Below are 19,173 nucleotides of genomic sequence, written 5' to 3'. Positions count from 1 at the left end.
GGTTAGAGGCTGAGTCCGTACCAAGGCGCCGACTGGGGGATCCGACTGGGCTTCGCCTTACATGTGCCCGCCTCCCCGACTGACAGGCTGGTCGGGAGGCCAGGCCCGGCTTACCAGCGGGCTCCAGGAGTAGTTACAAAGGATAAGGATGAGCCTCGGGGTCAACCTATCATACATGGTCAACCACTCCCTCCACGGGGGTTACAGTCCCCTCTGTTGTGGCAGTAGAGCACCACTATTCTACCTGCCCGTCCTCAGGAAAAGATGGTGCGAAATATCCTCATGATACGGCCGGAACGCCCCCCGTCATGATGAAGTGGCTGGGCGAGGAGCCAGGGATGGGGCGTGATAGCAATACCGTACCTATCGACGCCTCCACTATCGCTAACCGATGGAGCATGATGCGCAGGGACAAGAAAAGACGCTTGCCCAATGATACAGGACTTGGATGGTGGTCACCAGAAGACTCTGACTGATGGGATGGGAAGGCCCGACTGATGAAGCTGACAACCCCGACCGATAGGGTCGGGAGCCCTTTCTTTCTATCCTCACACTCTTTGTTCTCCTGTAATGGAGCCTCCCTTGGACTATTAAAGGTAGGGTCTTCCACCTAGGAAAAGAGAGGCAACTCTCACCTCCTCCACTCAAAAGCTAGTAACTCTCCAAACTCTCTTGAGCACCTAGGCTCAAGCAATACAAACGACTGACCCCCAACTAGACGTAGGGCATTTTGACTAAATCAGTATAAATCTTGAGTCATTGTATGCTAGGCCATATCTGATCACGATGCATGATACACACTTCGAGTAGGTTTAGCTGCCGGCCATTTCCAGAACTGACACAAGTGGTGATGGCAAGCTTTGCCGTAGATCGTAGAGGCACTATTTGTCAAGATCAAGGAAGTCACCTTCCTCTCCACTTCCGAAGATTCACATAAAGTAATACCCAATGTGAGTGATCCATCTTCTAGTGTTACCCTTCATCATGTTATGAGTATGTTAGCTGAGTATGATGTTATTTGGTTAATTGGCTTAGTTCTAGAGAATAAGAAAAAGCTAGCAAACAACCAATAGTAACCAATTATATCTAGTGTTACTTCTGAAGTTCTTGTTCCTAAACCATTGAAAACATCACCTATGGACCAAGCACATTTTGGAATACCATTGAATTTTTTTCAGTGGTGAAACTATAACACCTACTAATGTGTTGGTGGTTCAGCCTTCATACCCCAAACTTTTTACAAGCATACCGGTTTGGCCAACATTTGCTAACTAATGAGCGAGCTTGCTAATTTTGTACATCTGTATCATAGTTTTATGCATAGAATACCACCAATACCCTCTGGAGGTATTATAGCCTCTATTGGTCCCATCTCGGATGGGACTTTTGACCGATATTTGCAATGGTGGTAAAATCGGCAAAAACTAGCCCAACCGACTTTTACTGCGATGGCTATTGGCGGTCCTTAATTGCAAAATCAAACCATCAACTATACTCAGGAATAAATAAGAACTACCTTACTTACTTGCATATTCCTATGACTAACCTAGTTCCACAGATATATTGTCTATCAAGCCATTTCAAATATGCAAGTCCAAAATAAGATGAAAACACGCAGAGGATGCAGAGGAAGTACACGGAAGATCCCATCCTGTGTCATACTTACAAAGAAGGCCCACATGGTGGTGCAAACTGATGTACAAAGCTGACAAACACCAGGGATCAAAGCAGAGGACCCACCAGTCACCCAGCCACCTGAAGGCAGTGGCCTGGGGGGCCACTATGGGGTCGGTCGACCCCCTAAGTCAGCTGAACCTGGCTTGACTCCCATCCAGGTGCAACTTGGCGGAAGATTTGCTCTTATCCTCCTCAAGTCAGTTTGCCAAGTTTGCATACATACCTCCACTAGGAACCGCCCTTGGAAGCTATAAAAGGTGGAGATGACGAAGCCCTCATTCCACAGACCACACTTAAAGCCTCTCTCCCTCTCTCTAGTTGTGACTTGTAATCCTTAGGCTAGTTTGCTCTCTTAGCGAATCCAAGTCGTCCACGGGGTCGTTGAGCAACCTTCGGCTCTTGGTATGGCTTTGTATCCAACTCGTCGGTACTCTACTTATAATATAGAGTCGACTCATGGTCATCTTGCTATCTTGATAGTATGCTATACCATGTCTTATGCTTCCTTAAGTTATATAACCATGATTAGCTTAGCTTTAAGTTTCAACATTAGTTTGGTGTGCTTTCAGGCTTGCTCTAGTTCTATGCCTATCGATCATTGTGGTCGGGGTTCTGAAGGGGCTAGAGTAGTGATCATGTGCACGGGCGTGGTGCCCAGGGCACGTAGGATCCATCGAATATGACTGCATCCCACGGTCTATCGGGGTAGGCGGCAGGTGGTGACAACCCTATATGTCCCTTGTAGTCCCCCATGTTTGGATGTGGTGTAGGAGTTTAAAGTGCTATTCCAAGTTGTTGGCAGACCAGTACTAGATAGTCTCCCGATAATGTTGAACGCTTAAATCTAGTCCTAACCATGTCTTGTATAACCCTTACTAACTTGAGTAGATATCACTTGGACAACCTTGTAGGCCTATGCTCCCACTAACCTTTGGTTTATTTATTATTCTTTATTTCTGAGATTAGCTTGTGTGTGTCATAATATCTTTATACATCATATATCATAACTTACCCCTGTATGAAATATAGTCTATAGCTTAAGCATATTGTCCTGATTATGTACCTAGTAAACTCTTTTACACCATGCCATCCTTTGGGAAAATATAAATAACGATACCCTGATACTCTCCGGGTGAAATGCTACAATGGTATAACCATGCGCTTGTGGATTTATTCTGTAAATGTTTAGACATACCAACACATATTTCTAGCGCCATTGCTGGGGACTAACAATTCTGGTGATGACGCTAAGAAATGCCAACAATAGCGAAGGATTTGGCCAAGACAACCTCATTCCCGCTAGCTGATGTGACAGCTGCCTCATAACTCATCAAGAAGTGTCTAGGATCGGAGTACGCATCGGACAAAGGTATGTTCGCAGGCTTGTATCCAAGTGTCCATGGGTGACCTTGTAGTTCTGCAGAAAAGGGAGACCTGTAGTCTATCACCTGAAAATGAGAAGGTTCTGGTGCAGTGACTTGTTGGTAGCGTGGTCCTTCATTTGACGAATTAGTGGTGCTGCTTAGGGATTGTATTTGCGAGTCCATCTGGGCTAGAGTTTTTCCAGCCTTTGCTATTTCTTCGATGTACTACAAGATTTTGCCCCTTTTGCAATGGTGAAAAATCATGGCATTAGGGTCTAAATCGTGGCAATAGCTAAAAATTGCCACAATATCATGTTCGTTGCAAGACATTGCAAGTGCGAACGTGGTTTAAAGTTTGGGAACAATTTCTGTTTTGGTTGCAATAGATATGGTTTCTTCCACGCAATGAATCGTTGCATTAGATAGCATTTGCAACCACCGATGTCATGGCAACACTATGTCTTGCCACGTACATAGGCACTGCATTAGTCATCACTTGCAACGGATTGACACTGTAGGAATAGCCACTTGCAACGCAACAATTTTGTTGCGATTTATTCTTTACCACACAAAAATTTCATTGCGATTGGTCCTTTTGCACACGAATATTCTGTTCGATTGAATCTTTTGCCACGTGAAAATTTTGTTGTGATTGGTTCTTTTGCCATGCAAATATTTCGTTGAGCTTGGGTCTTTTGCGTGAAGTTGTAGGCCAGCCGGCCCCACCAGGTCATATGATCCACCATCTCTGCACTTGTGCACCCAGGACTGATCACCGACTAGCTGAATTGGTAAAGTTAGCGCGCGTTCCTCTTGAGTGTAGGCCATTCAATCCAAGGGAGAGGCCTTTCAGTCCTTTGATCAAACCGACATTGAATGCACGGCTCAGGGACATACAAAATTTGATTACTCTCTTTTCTGTCTCGCTCTCGCTCAATCCATTCGCAACATTACTCATCATGCTTAAAGAATCTCAAGCCTTCAGGAATATCAGTAGCTGGGTATTTTAGGAAACATGAATCCAAAAAAAATAGTGGGAGACAAAAGAATATGTTAATGGAATAAAAAAAACTAGTTTCCACTTTACTTTACATACTGAAACTTCTACATGGACAAGTTACATAAGTGGAAAATTTGAAAAGGTGTTCATGTTGGAGATCTAGTCGCACCCACAGAAGTCAGCAACAAGTCTTCGTTGACGTAAAAAACTCCATCTCATTGGTTTACTGATGAAAGGCATATATGTAAAGTAGATCTTTTACTTTATTCTAACTATATTATTATAGCTATACATTTGCCCTAGCCAATGTACCAATTAGATTGTTGCCTTGATTTGGCCGCTGATTTATATATCTGTGGTGTTGTCGGAAAAGATGCATGGATGGCAGAAAGGAGCGCCTGCCATATGTAGACAATGACCTGCTTGATGATACAATATATAATTGCACCCAATTCAACAAACTAAGAACTGGAATATATTGATAAGTATACTCTTCACACAATTATAACCTTTTAAACGTAATGTTTTATATTATATATTATTTTGCAACATTGTAAAATTTAAGAAGATGGCAGTTTTAGAATTATAATTTGTTCTGAGTCTCTCAATTGATGATGTGAAAGAGGTCAGGTGGTTGCAATTGTACCATGATGATATTTATTAAAGCAAAACATGGCCATTTCAAATTATTTTTTTCTTGTAGGCAACTTCTTCATTACCTAGTTCGGTTCTTGACTTGCAAATGAAATCATGAATTTCCCACAAACAAATCATGGATTTTCCACGAAGAAATCATGAATTGTCCTAGCACACCCTGCCGGCTCTCAAATGGAATCTAATGGAAAGATATGTTCAAAGTCTACCAATAACGGTTGTGCTTAGTTAATGCTGACTGATACTTTGAAACGGAGGAACAGTATTGTAATACCCCAGTCCATTGGCGTGTTCTGGTTTTGATCCATGTTATTATTCAAGTGTTTGTGTGGTCGGACCAGTATGTATTACCTGAATAATTTGTCAGCATAGTACCAGGGGCAAGCCTAATATAAGATTTAACTATCCAAATGCTGCACCGATGTATAAACCCTCTACTACACTAATAAGCAGTGGCAAAAATGTAAGAGACGTTACGAGCACACATGCTTGTCCCCAGTTTGGGCATAGGGCCAAGGAGACTATAGGTCTTTTGGAGGAGCTAAACTTTGAGCGCTAAACTTTAGTACATATTAGCATGCACATGCTACAGTTTCTTAAGTTTTGGCTAAAGTTTAGACCACTCTATTTTCACTGCCATTTAGATAAGCTAGTGCTAAAGTTAACAATTTTACCTATTAGCACTTGGATCCGACCTATGTCGACGAAGGGCATTAGCTTTGGTATTTAGATCATAGAATCCTTATTGCACGGGCCTATGTCGAGCGTGCCAGCCGGTGGAGGTGGCACGTCACAGTCGTAGCACCTGCGGGAGATCCTTGGTACTTTCAATTCACTAATGTGCTGGGAACATGCATGCACGTCACAGTCACAGTTGAGTTTTGTGCTTATGTTTTGCACTCTTTCGGTGAAACGAACTATCCATATTCAGTTGAACTAATTTGTTTTAGCTGCTGGAAGGATGAATTCGTAATTGTAGCTGATAATAAAGCTATTAACTCATATAGATTACCGAGAACCATATAATCCATGATAATTAGATGATGTATTGATTTCTAAACAGGTATTAAAATTATGTCACGTACTAGCGAAAATGAATATATGTAATTCATTGATACATTTTTTACCACAATTAATTTTATATGTGGCATGGTCTCTAAGCGTGATTTATTCAATTGTACTCCACGTAACTTTAGGAACATAGGATAGGCCAGAAAGCCCATAAGCTATGAATCAACATAAGAAAAGAAACTTTGTTCTTGCTTCTGAATATAACCATGTCAGTCTCTTTTCTAAATATTTCATTTGAAGGGCATCGAATTTTTTTTTAAAAAAATGAGTTACTCCATGTTGTTCTGATTACTCTAGCCAGTAATGATACGGCGTGTTTGGTTCGTTTGCCAAGAAAGGTAAACTCTTCGTGAGGATTGACTAAGATATCTATGTTATGTAGAAAATAGATTAATTAGATTAGTGCTCAATTTGTAATTAATTAATGATTAATGACATCATTAATAACTGAAGGTCCAATCCTGAAGGGGTGTGCCTTTCTGTGGTTTGGCCAATTGGGCATGCATATAAACAAGTGGTTCCCCTCAATAGAATACAGATTCATTCAGTCCATCAATTTTCTACTACAACACGTAACCACACACTTTTGCTCCACCTCTGAGCGCAAGAAACAAGACAGAGGCCTATCAGCTTCACACCCTGAGTAAGATGGACCCCACTGAACCTATGTTTCTTTGCAATCGACGACAATTTCCTCGTATTTCCACTGGTCAACACTGGACGTGGTCGCCGTCTTCACTTCGGTGACAGAGGAGGCCGCTTCTTCGCCCTCCATGGCCGGCGTCTCGCAGGACACTGTCACCACCATGGCTGTCGTTTCCGCGGTGGTCAAGGATGGCGCTTCACCAATGGACAGGGGCGCTGTATGCCCCGCCATCTAAGCCCGCGCTGTTGACAAGGGCCCCTGCTCCATCACTGAACGAAGGCCACCGGCCTGGCCCCTCGATGCTTGCTGCAGCGCCTTTGAGCACCACCACCAGTGGCTCCTGAGCGCACCAGGACGGCAACGCCACCAACGGCACCACGTCTTCCGACACCCACACCACCAAAGGAGCCCCCTCGCCATCGTCTAGTCTTCCGCCTTTGCCGTCTGGGATGCACATCTTTCAGCATCGGGGTTATCCCTAATGCCAACACATCGATGCCAGAGATGGCCGCCGGCCCCCCAACACCGGCGGAAGCCACCCCATCACTTAATTTACCACCGCAAGTACCGCATGGCGGCGCACCCGAGTTTCACCATCGGGACGAGGGCGGCTCGTCGGGGTGCTCAACCCTTCTACAACTCAGGCGGCCCCTCCATGGCCGCACCCGCAGCGGCCTTGATCTCAAAGGTACACGCGTCCACGCCCGCCTCTTTGGCCGCATGGCAGCCACGGACCGCCGGCCAGGCCTCAGGCGCGGCAACTGGAGCCCCGCCTCCCCGGGCTCTCCACCGAGTCATTAATGGCCGACGAAGGCTGCAGCCAACAAGAGCCGGTGCATAGAGGGCTCGACGGAAGCAAGAAGGGGAAGGGGAGCCGGCGTCACACACCGGCCGCGGTGGCACACAACGGCGTTGGTGACGCATCGGGCACCAGGCGGCGGCGGCTCAGGGGGTGAAGGCGGCTTAGGGTTGAGAACCCTAACCGCTCCTCCTCCAGGTCCTTTATAGGAGCCAGCCATGGTTGGGCCGGCCTGGGCCGCCTGCAGGCTGGTCCACGGCTTGCCCAGCAAGCCGAGCTGGGCCACCGCAGCCCGGCCAGGCCGCCACAAGGCCGAGCCGGGCCACGGCAAGCCAAGCTAGGCCACCAACCGAGTTGACCCCCCTTACCCCCTCTGCAGAATTGCAGGAAGGCCCCAAAATCTTTATCTATTTACATGTTTTAAACCATCAAGTTCTGCATGTTTATATTTGAGGTCTTAGATTGTTCTGTTATAGTCCTCCGACTATTCTAGATTTGCATAAATATTGTAAATAGCTATCTACACTATCAGGTTTGGAAGATAGCACCAATGTAATATGGATGCTATGATTACCATAGTAAGTGTTCATTGTGTGATCCGTGGATCTCACATATGCAAATATCATTTTAGAACAATTTTTTCATGTGCTATATATTTTATTTGTATCTTTAAAAATATGGCACTTGATTTATATTCTACATCATGTAGAAATATGGAAAATCAATTCTAAGGTATAAAATATGAACATTTGGAAAAAACACAAGGTGATGGAGACATAGGCATTGGTTGCAATAAATTCTTTAAGAATTTATTTGTCCTGAGACCATGCTTTTAGGCCGCAAGTTACTTGCCCATTACTAAGAGGTCTACATCTTACTATGATTACCTACAATATGTATATCCAAAATATTCTATACAAAGAAATTTGTTTAAAATATGACTATCAAGTCATTATTCTCGCACGAGTACAAACAAAATAGTTACAATATTCAATTCAATATACCTTACATTATGTTGCAAGAATCATCTTGATTTCATTATTTTGCATAAATTTACACACCATATATTATTTAATTTACCGTAGTAAATTAATCGTATGCATGATCTCTCATGTAGGAAAATAGCTTACTTAGTCAAAAAAGATTTCGCTGAACTAGCAGACGGTAGCAACTATCTAACTTGGGCTATGAATGTAAAAATTATGCTAATTGCAAAAGGCTTCAATAATACAATTGAAGAGCCAAATCGACAAGCCACGGTTTCCGATGAAGCCAAATATACCACATTATATTTTTTGAGACACCATCTTCACCCAGATCTCAAGAATGAATATATGATGGAAAAGAACCCTAGAGCACTTTAGGTTGCACCCAAAGAATGCTATGATCAACAAAAGGCAATTATTTTGCCCGAAGCAAGACGAGAGTCATCTCTACTTCATCTTATGGATTTGAAATCTGTTGCAGAATATAATTTTGCCATTCACAAGATTTTTTCCAAGCTTTGTTTTTTTGATCAACTGGTTAATGGTACAGAAAAGATTGAAAAGACGTTATCTACATTTCTCCCTACAAATAGGTTATCGCAACAGCAATGCTGCTACCACAACAATGCCGATATTTTGACTAGATATGCGATGTACTCTAGGCAGAAAAAAACATGATGAACTCTTAACAAAGAATCATCAAATGTGCCCTGTGGGCACACACCTCTGCCTGAAGTTCATTACAATAGTCAGAACACTCAAAAGAAGTTTGGTGGTAAGAAATTTAAAAATAATTTTAAGGGAAAATAGAACAACAAAAACAAGCATCATTATTAGAAAAACAAGGGTTCTCACCAAGGCAAAGGCACTTCCAAGAAATTTTTTGCCATGAGAACTCACAAGTTTGTCAAAGGTGTGGATGGAACAACCACATCACTAAGAAGTGCGATACTGCCAAGCATTTGGTTGAACTCTACCAGAAATCTGTTGGCAAACAAGTTCAAAGGGACAAGTATGAAGCACACTTCACTGCTCAACCTACTGACGCTAGTTGCTCTAAAGATACTCCTATGAAAAATAATGATGGAAGATCCCACAGTAGTTGGACGACTTATTCAACACTAATGATATGCGCGTGGAGTTCCAATCCAATGACATATTTTGATAATCTCCATTATCCTAAAACTTGATTATCTAGACATACTCATGTAATATTATGTTGTTTTGTAAATAATCATTGTCAAAAGTATTGAAAGATATACAACAAAGTATTGTAAAGACATATGATACTTGATCAATAAAGTATGTACTACATAATATTTTGAGCTAATATTAATATATCTTGACTCAATCATTATAGATTATCCTATGGGGACAATCCAAATGGAGGAAGAATTTTGCTTAGTGGATAGTGCTACCACTAACACTATATTTAGAGAGTTAAATATTTTCAAAGTCTCACAAAGAGTAAAGGAAATATCACGACTATTGCGGGCTGTGATGCTGTGATTGTTGGTTCAGGAAGAGCCATAATAATTCTCCCTATGGGTACACAACTAGTAATTGAGGATGCACTTCTATATCCGATTCAACTTGTACCCTATTGAGTCATAAAGATATCCGTCGTAATAGTTTCCATATAGAAACACATAATGAAAACAAAGATGAATATCTATTGATCACCAAAAATGATGGATATACCAAGCAACCGCTTGAGAAAATTTCTTCACTATCAACTGGATTGTATGTCACATACATCAAACCCTTACAACATGTTGCATACAAGATAATTTTTCAAAATCTTGATGTCTTCAAGACTTGGCATAATTGCCTAGGTCATGCTGGAATTGTGATGATGAGAAAAATTACGGCAATTCAATTGGTCATCACATGAACACTTCAAAATTTCCCAAGTGTGCACTGCATGTGCCACTAGGGAAATTAATCTTAAGACCCTCTTAATTTTAAGATTAAGATCAAGGCTGACCCACTAATATTACTTGAATGCATTCAAGGAGATATTTGTGGTCCAATTCATCCAATAACTGGGCCATTTAGGTACTTCATAGAACTTATTGATGCAAACAAGATGGTCCCATGTATGTTTATTATCCACCAGAAACCATGCTTTTGCAAGGTTCATTGCTCAAATTATCAAATTAAGAGCAAAAATTATCTAGACAATCCAATAAAAATCCATCAGGATGGATAATGCCTCCGAGTTTTCCTTAAAAGCCTTGTATGACTATTGTATGGCCCTAGGCATTAATGTGGAACATTCTATACCTAATGTACATACACAAAATGGATTAGCCGAATCTCTTATCAAGAGAGTAAAATTAATTGCAAGACCATTACTACAGAATTGCAAATTACCAACATCTTGTTGGGGTCATGCGGTCTTACACACCGCAGACTTCATTCAAATAAGACCTACTGCATATCATACGGCTTCCCCGTTGCAATTAATACGTGGGAATCAACCAAGTATTTCCCATCTACGAAAATTCGGTTGCGCTGTATATATACCGATTTCACCACAGCAGTGTACATCAGTGGGCCCCCATAGAAAATTGGGGATGTATGTGGGATATAAATCACCATCAATCATAAAATACCTCGAGCCTCTTATAGGAAACTTATTCACTGCCCGTTATGCTGATTGCATCTTCGATGAGGACTATTTTCCGGTATTAGGGGGAGACAATATGTACCATAACGAATGCTAGGAAATAAATTGAAATGCCTCAGGTATTCAGTCCTATGATCCACGTACTATAGAATTTGAACATGAAATTCAACATATTATCAATTCGCAAAACATTGCAAATAAACTGTTAAAAGCATTTACTGAGAACAAAAGTGTCACAAAATCACACAATCCTGCTATTAATGTACCAGAAAGAGTAGAGATTCCTACTCAAAATCTCCCAAATGAAAATAAGAGGGGAAGAAGTATGGTAACAAAGGATAAAACTCCAAAATAGCATCTGTGGAAACAAAGGAAGACTACTTCCAAAATGGCAAATGCAAATCAAGATCAAGTTGATAGACACCAATTGGATATTGAAAATCATAATAATATGGAGGTTCAACAGATACACCATATACGTAGCACAAATGTGCACATAAATATAAGTGCTAGGACATCGGAAAACCTTGACTCTAATACTTTGGAAAATATTGAAGAATCACATAGGGTAAATGAAATTTTCACAAATTATATTGATTCTGGAGAATCATTCAATAGAAAAACTACAATTGTTGACATTAATTTCTCCTCTAAGATTGCAAGTGACCTTCAACCTGATCCAGAACCTAAGACCATGGCAGAGTGCATCAAGCGCTCCGACTGGATGAAATGGAAGGAAGCAATCGAGCTAGAATTGTGCTCGCTCAAAAAACAAGAGGAATTCTCATTGGTTATACCTACTCATAATATTTGTTCCATGGGATTGAATTGGGTTTTCATCCATAAAAGGAATAAAAATAATGAGGTGGTGAGATATAAAGCGAGGCTTGTAGCATAAGGGTTCACGCAGAGACCTGGCATCGATTTCGATGAAATATATTCTCCAGCTGTGAGTGGTATAACATTCCGATACTTCATATCATTTGCAACTCAGAAAGGTCTATCCATGCATCTCATGGATGTAGTGACAGCATATCTTTATAGGTCACTAGATTGGGATATTTAATTGAAAGTTTCTAAAGGGCCTAATATTCTTAACGGGAATCATTCTCGCAACATATATTGTGTAAAGCTTCAAAAGTCATTATACGGCTTGAAGCAGTCAGAAAGAATATAGTACAACTGACTAAAGGAATTCCTTCTACATAAAAGTTTTTCCAATAATGATGATTGTCCATGTGTATTTATCAAGAAATCCTTAAGTGGATTTTGTATCATATTCGTGTATGTGGATGATCTTAATATCATTGCAAATACATGAGATATAGATGAAGCATGCAACCATTTAAAGATAGAATTTGAAATGAAAGATTTGGGTAAAATCAAATTTTGTTTAGGCTTTCAACTTGGACATCTCCCATCAGGGTATTAGTACATTAGTTTGCGTATATCTAGAAAATTCTTTAAAAATTCAACATGGATAAATCATATCCATCAAAGACACCTATGGTCGTTCAATCTCTTGATATGAATAAGGATCAATTCAGACCTAAGGATGAGGATGAAGAATTATTGGGACCTGAAGTTCCATATCTTAGTGACATTGGAGCCCTAATGCATGTCGCAAATTGTACCAGGCCTGATATTGCATCTGCGGTAAACTTACTTGCGAGACATAGTGCAGCTCCAACAAAATGTCATTTGTCAGACCCGGGGCAATGAGGCTATTTATAAGGCATAGAATATTCTAGAGTAAGGATGGGGCATGTCATATACCTTATGTTTGTTGTAAAGTACTTGGATATGAGTAAGACTAGTCAGTACGAAGGCAACTATCCGAGTAGTACTCGGGTAGGACTCCTAAGCTAGTATCGGGTTAGGATTCCATGTAACCCTGTCCTCCAGACTATATAAGGGTGGGTAGGGACCTCTTCCAAACAATCTACACCAAAGGCAACACAAACCACCATACAGGTCATAGAGTATTATGCAACTCGCAGCCAAAACCTGTCTAAACCTTGTGTTGCTTCGAGTTCCTGATCTCGGCAACATCCTACCTACAACCCTAATATCTTAGGGTATCCCTAGTATCAGACCCGGGCCCACGGGACTATTCACATAGCGTACATTTCCTAGGATAAGGGATGGGACATGGCCCACTCCCTACATCTGTTGTAACTACTTGTAGCGTAGTAGGACTACTCATATAGTAGTAAAACTAGTCGGAGACAATAGAAAACTATCCGAAAAGTACTCGGGTAGGACTCCTAGGCTCGTCTCCGACTAAGACTTCCATGTAACCCTGTCGCTCCAAACTATATATGGGCGGGCAGGGACACCCTCCAAACACGAGATCACCCGATCACCACCTAAGGCAAGACAAACCACACAGGGCGTAGGGTATTACACTCTCAGTGGCCAGAACCTGTGTAAACTTTATGTTCCTTGCACCTTCGAGTTCTTCATCTTGGTGACACCCTACCTACAAACTCATCATCTCAGGGGTATCCCTAGGTGGGCGTAGCATTAAAACACCCACAGCTGGCACACCAGGAAAGGGTGTTCATCGAGCATCCACCGGAGAACTCGATGGCATCTCTCAGCTTCACCAGCACTGTGCTCAACGAGGGCACAGCTTTCATCTTTGACTCCTGGATCTGCATCGCTAACAGCTCGGGTGGCTTCAATAGCCACGTAGTCGACTCCAAGAAGATGGAGGCCTCTACACACAATGCCCTCGACGAGTTCATCGACAACCTCAACGAGTTGTTGCTCCCCAATCTGGTCCTGCAGATCGAAAAGATGTCCATTTTCAACGTGATTTCCACTCATACTGCACCAAAACTAGTTGGATCAGACTCAAACCAATCTGAGGGGACCACAGAATCCATGTCCCTCTCCGACTTGGAGGAGGACTTCGATCTTTTGCTCAAGCTCAAGGATGTGGGAGCCACCGCCTGTTGGGGGGGGCATTTTTGACAACTATTCGGACTCTAACGAAGAATACTCGTCGTTTAGTACTACACCTTCAAGCCAGAACTGAGGAGGACTCGGAAACGAGGGAGCCACCGCTTGTTGGGTGGCCCTCACTCTCGACACCCACTCACAACCCGATGACTACCCTGAATTATTTTTGGGCAATCATCTGGGTTTAACCTTAACTCACAAGGCCATTTCGTGTACTGGAAGGGCTTAGAGCCCTCTGAACTACTCAACTATGACTCCCTCCATGTGGCCTTCACGCAGGAACTGCCTTTCCAGGAGGACAAACCTCTCTCTCCCATCTCGGAAGAGGGAGACGGTAGCACAGAGCTACTCGAGTACAGCCATATGGTTGACAACTCGCCGGATCATCAAGTCTACATGGCTTCCCTATGCAACATGGATGATGATGAGCTAGGTCCCGAGTATGACGACGAACTACTCATGGACGTGTCTGCCGAAGAGCATACGACGGACACCCCTCTAGCATGAGAACGAGGAGCATAGAGGGATCCGGAGGTCGAAGAACACCAAGCGTGCCCAGCGCAGGCGGAATGTGAAAAACCGTGCTCACAATCCAATTGTAAGACCCCAATTTTCAAATTATAAACCTAAATAAATTTTGCTAGATTTCTTTTAGGGTCCATAAGGTTTTTATTCCATCATTTTTTATTTTAGAGCATTTACCGTGAATTAATAGCAATTTACTAAACCATAAAAAGAAATACAAGGAACTACTGGTTTTGTGCATTTCATACCCCATTGCATTGTTTTATTATTTCTCTTCCATTTGAATTTAAATTTCAATTTCAAATTCAAATGTATTTGAGTGCAATTCTTTTTCTCCCTCTTTTTCTAATTGGGCCAGCCCACTCTCTCTTTTTATTTTTCCCTCTCTCTTTTTCCCCTTGCAGCCCAGCCCAAGCCGGCCTTTTCTCCCCCTCCCGCACGGCCCAATTGGCCCGGCCTCACCTTCTCTCTCTCCCCGCGCGGCCTAGCCCACTGGCTTCTTTTCTTTCTCCTCCGCACGGCCCAACTCCTTCTCCCCGGCCCAACTTCGTCCGCGCGGCCTGCTTCTTTGTCCCTTCCCCTTTCTCTTGCTGACGGGTGGGTCCCGCCTGTCGGGGCCTTCTCCTTCCCCAAGCCAGGCTCGGACTTGAGTCCGAGTTCGGCCGGCGTCCGACGCCACCCCGCATCGTGCGGAGCCCTAGGCCCGCATGCCTAGGTGCCCCCGCCGCCCTATTTAAGCACCCCCCCCCGTGCCCTAGCTTCTTCCCCAAGTCGTAGCCGCCGCCTTCGCTCGCAAAGCCCTAGCCGCCGCTGCCATTGCCCCCATGCTTCGGCCGCACCCCACGCTGCCGCTCCGCCGTTCCCCGCCTTCAAGCAAGCACTCCAGGAGCTTCGCGTTGCGGTGAGGGTTCTCACTAGCCACTTCTTCCGCTCTTTGCCACCTTCCCGCGCTCGGAATTGCTCGCTGTTGTCCTGAGCCGCCCCTCACCAGCGGCCATTGTCGCCGCTTTTCGGGCCTCTAGATGCGTTTCTTGCCTCGCACTCTTGCTCCCAGGTCCAACCCGAGCCTAAACCGAGCTCGGAAATGAGTTTATGTGTTACTTCGGCGAACCGTTGCCGCCGCCGCCGCGTCCCCTCGCCACCGGCGCTCAGCGCTGCCGCCCCCGCGCCATCAGCCGCTCACAGCCGTAGGCTACCAATCCAACGGGTTAGATTAGATCTAACCCGTGTCAAGAGAATAGGATACCGGTCAACCTGAGGCAATCTTGCGTTTTAGCCCTTGAGTTTCATAAAAATCAACCCGCAGTCCAGGACAGTTCAAAAGTAATCGTGAATAGATCGTTATTCTTCTGTTTAGGCACCTGTCTTTTCCAAAAATAGAACCCGCCATCCTAAACCCTTTTGTTTTGCAATCTAAACCCTAGATCTAAGGTTTAATTATGTTCTAGCCTTCGGTTTCTTTGGTCAGAGCCATTTTAGTTTGAAATCTTCTACAAATAAGCCCCTAGAATGATGTTTCAGCTATAACTTCCCCGTTTTAACTCCGTTTTCATCAATTCTTGCGTTCACACGATCCTTGCGACATATACAGCAGCATTATAGTGTTATTTTGCTCTTTTTATATTGTTTGGTGTACTGTTTATTATTTATTGTATTTGTTTGCTTGTATGTACTTGTGTGTTACGATAGACGGTACGCAGTTCGAGGGTCCGTAAGAGCCAAGCTTTGAAGATGTTCCCGAGCAACAGCATTTCTTTGATGAAGGCAAGTGGTTCTTGATCATACTTCAGTCCCAATAACTTTATAAATACACACATTTACTTTATATGCATGCATGTGACTAGAATATGATGGATCCTAAACTAAGGATGTGCCTAGATTCTTATGAACTTCCTTGATTAAACCTGGGTTATTATATTTATGTTGTAGCTACGCTAGTTGCTATTACTTAGACTTTGGTTAGATAATCTAAAAATCATGATACACTGGTTTGCTCATGTTCTAGAATACTTTATTGATGATAATTAAGATCATTGCATTAATTGGAACATGGAGAACCACCCAGGAAAATAGTGCAACCACAATACTACATGGCTCTGGTCTTGGCTAATTAATTAGAAACTTTAGCTTTTGATAATCTTACCGAAAGGGCAAGAGGGGTTGCATCGTCGGGGTATAGCTCGGTCCTCTTGAGGGTGTGATATGGTCCTGGTTAAGGCGTATGCCTCATTAGGGAGCGTTATGACCGCTTTGACTTGAAACCTTAGTGGATTGTCATAAGTTAGGGAATCTTTGTAAAGGCCTCATAGTGAATCCTTGCAACTCACCTCAGAAGTGTTTAAGGGTCTTGCAAACCCGGGCATTAAGGGAAACACGAATTGTGGGTAAAGTGTACAACCTCTACAGAGTGAAAACTGATATATCAACCGTGCTCACGGTTAAAAGCGGCTTGGACACTCACATGATAATTGAACTTAAAGATGATCTAAATCGATGTTCTTTATTTATTTATTTATATTGTTGATTATTTACCTCTGATATTTATTTAAGAGATTGGTATATACTAACATTTAGTTAATTCTTGCTAAATAAAACTTGATCAACTAAAAATGCTTATCGTAGTCAAACCATGTCAACTTTTCCTTGATTATAGCTGTGCATGTCATATAATTTACTCCACTTGCTGAGTACCAACCATAAGTGTACTCACGCTTGCTTGTGAAGTTGAAGACCGCTACTAGTTATTAACGTTTATTTATTTGCTTAAGATTAAGACTGTCGGTCATGTAATAAAGATCTATTATACTCTATTTCATTATTGCATTGTTTCGGGTATACACTTGTGACGTCTATCATATGTGTGGAACTTGATCCGAGCACACATATGAGATGCATTTAGTTACCTTTTCAAAACCGGGTGTGACACGAATGTACCAAAGGAACGTCAACAACGCTTTTGCAGCAGCTGTGGATCGGGAGTATCGTACACCGATTGGCGCCATTGCAGAAGCAGTGCTCCTAGCTCAACAATTACCACCTAATCCCCAGCTACAAAGGCTCCTGTATCTAACCCAGCGTGCACTCGTGCAACTCAATGGGCAACATCCAATGTCTTCCACTTGGAACTTGCCCTCGAGGTCTCAGCGCAATGGTGACACCGTGCAGATTAGTCGCACCCCTAGAGGAGGCCCCGGAAACTGGAGGACCGACAATTGTCAGTGCAACGTAGGCCACCAGTCCATGCGTGGCAACGTTGAACAGGAAGTACAACAATCCACTCGCCAACCTCGCAACTAGCACGAAGCAAGGCCTCAAGGCCAAGCTCCACCCGATGCCAACCTTCATGACGCTCCCATGATCGATCTTAGGCATAAGATCAATGATGGCCATGATGCGCGGTGCATCATTGAGGCAAGGAGAAGGGACCGTCCCGGCAGGTACCACGATGATGACGACAACGACCACTTTCCGGCCTTCACCTCTAACAGCACAGAAAAATCCTACCCTAAGGATTTTAAACCAGTCGGGATCCCCAAGTATGATGGCAAGCAAGACCGGCGTCAATGGATTCGATGTTACTTCGTTGCCATTGAGGTCTCCGAGGGATCCAACTCTACGAAGGCACTCTACTTGTCTTGAGAGCATCAAACCAAACTCCATCGACTCCTGGGACCCTCAAGCGGGCCTTCATCGACAACTTCCAGGGATCCATGATCAGAGCAGGCACTCACCACAATCTGTCCTAGGTCAAACAGGAGATGAACGAGACCCTAGGGTCCTACACCCGGTGTTTCTTTGAGATGCGTGCCACCATCGCCAACATCACCGACAAGGACATCATCCGCTGCTTCCAGAATGGACTCTTCTCGAAGCACACGTACCACAACTTCGGACGCAACCGCCCGACTACTGCTGTGGAGCTACGTGACATAATGATCACGGTGCGCCGACCAGAAGGATGAGGAGAATGACCACATCCCCAAGCACAACAGCAACAAGCAGGGCAATGACAACAACCAGTTCGACAAAGGCCAGCGGAACCACTGGGGGAACCTCTGAAAGTGCAAGCTAGACTAAGAAGTCGTGGCTATCGAGCGCAATCTGCATGGCAAGAAGTCAGGGAGCAATGAAGCACAGTTTGAGAAAGTCCTGTACAAACAATTCCTGATGCACCCGAAGTCACGACATACGCTCTTTGAGTGCATAAGCCTTCGCAAGTCACTCAACACTCCACCCCTAACCCAAGCCAGAAAGTGAAAGGACCAGGAGGATGATGATGAGGGTGACGAGTCGGGGGCTCAAGATTTCCAGGACCCGAAGAATGTCGTCAACATCATCTCAGTGGAGACGGCGGCTTCCCCTCCAAGCGCGCGCAGAAGTTGACCATGCGCGAAATCCTTTTTGTAGAGCCTACCACGCACAAGCCTCTGGGATACAGTGAGGTCCTGATCTCCTTCTCCAGGGATGATCAATGGACCAGCTTCTTCGAGCCAAGAAAATTCCCACTCGTCCTAGATCCTATTGTGACTGGCTCACAGCTGACCCATCGATGGCGGGAGCGGCCTCAACCTGCTCTTCGTGAATACTCTAAAGAAGATGGGTCTTGACATCTCCAAGATGCTCACCCCTAGCAGAGCTCCATTCTAAGGCATCATCGTGAGAAACGCAGCTACATGGTGACCTAAAGAAGTTGTATCTATGACCAGAAGGCGATCGAGTACGCCATGACATCACGCATGCTAGAGCCTTCTGCGGAAGTGCTCGAACCTATGCAAAAGTTCACCAACTCAGAGATGGAGATCTCCAGGTAGAGGCCTAGCCAGTCGAGGGTTAAACCCAACCCTAGCAATGT

Source organism: Panicum hallii, chromosome 7 (assembly GCF_002211085.1).
Source record: "Panicum hallii strain FIL2 chromosome 7, PHallii_v3.1, whole genome shotgun sequence".
In the NCBI taxonomy this organism is placed as follows: domain Eukaryota; kingdom Viridiplantae; phylum Streptophyta; class Magnoliopsida; order Poales; family Poaceae; genus Panicum; species Panicum hallii.
The sequence above is the reverse complement of the archived record's forward strand: the minus strand, read 5'-3'. Positions refer to the sequence as shown.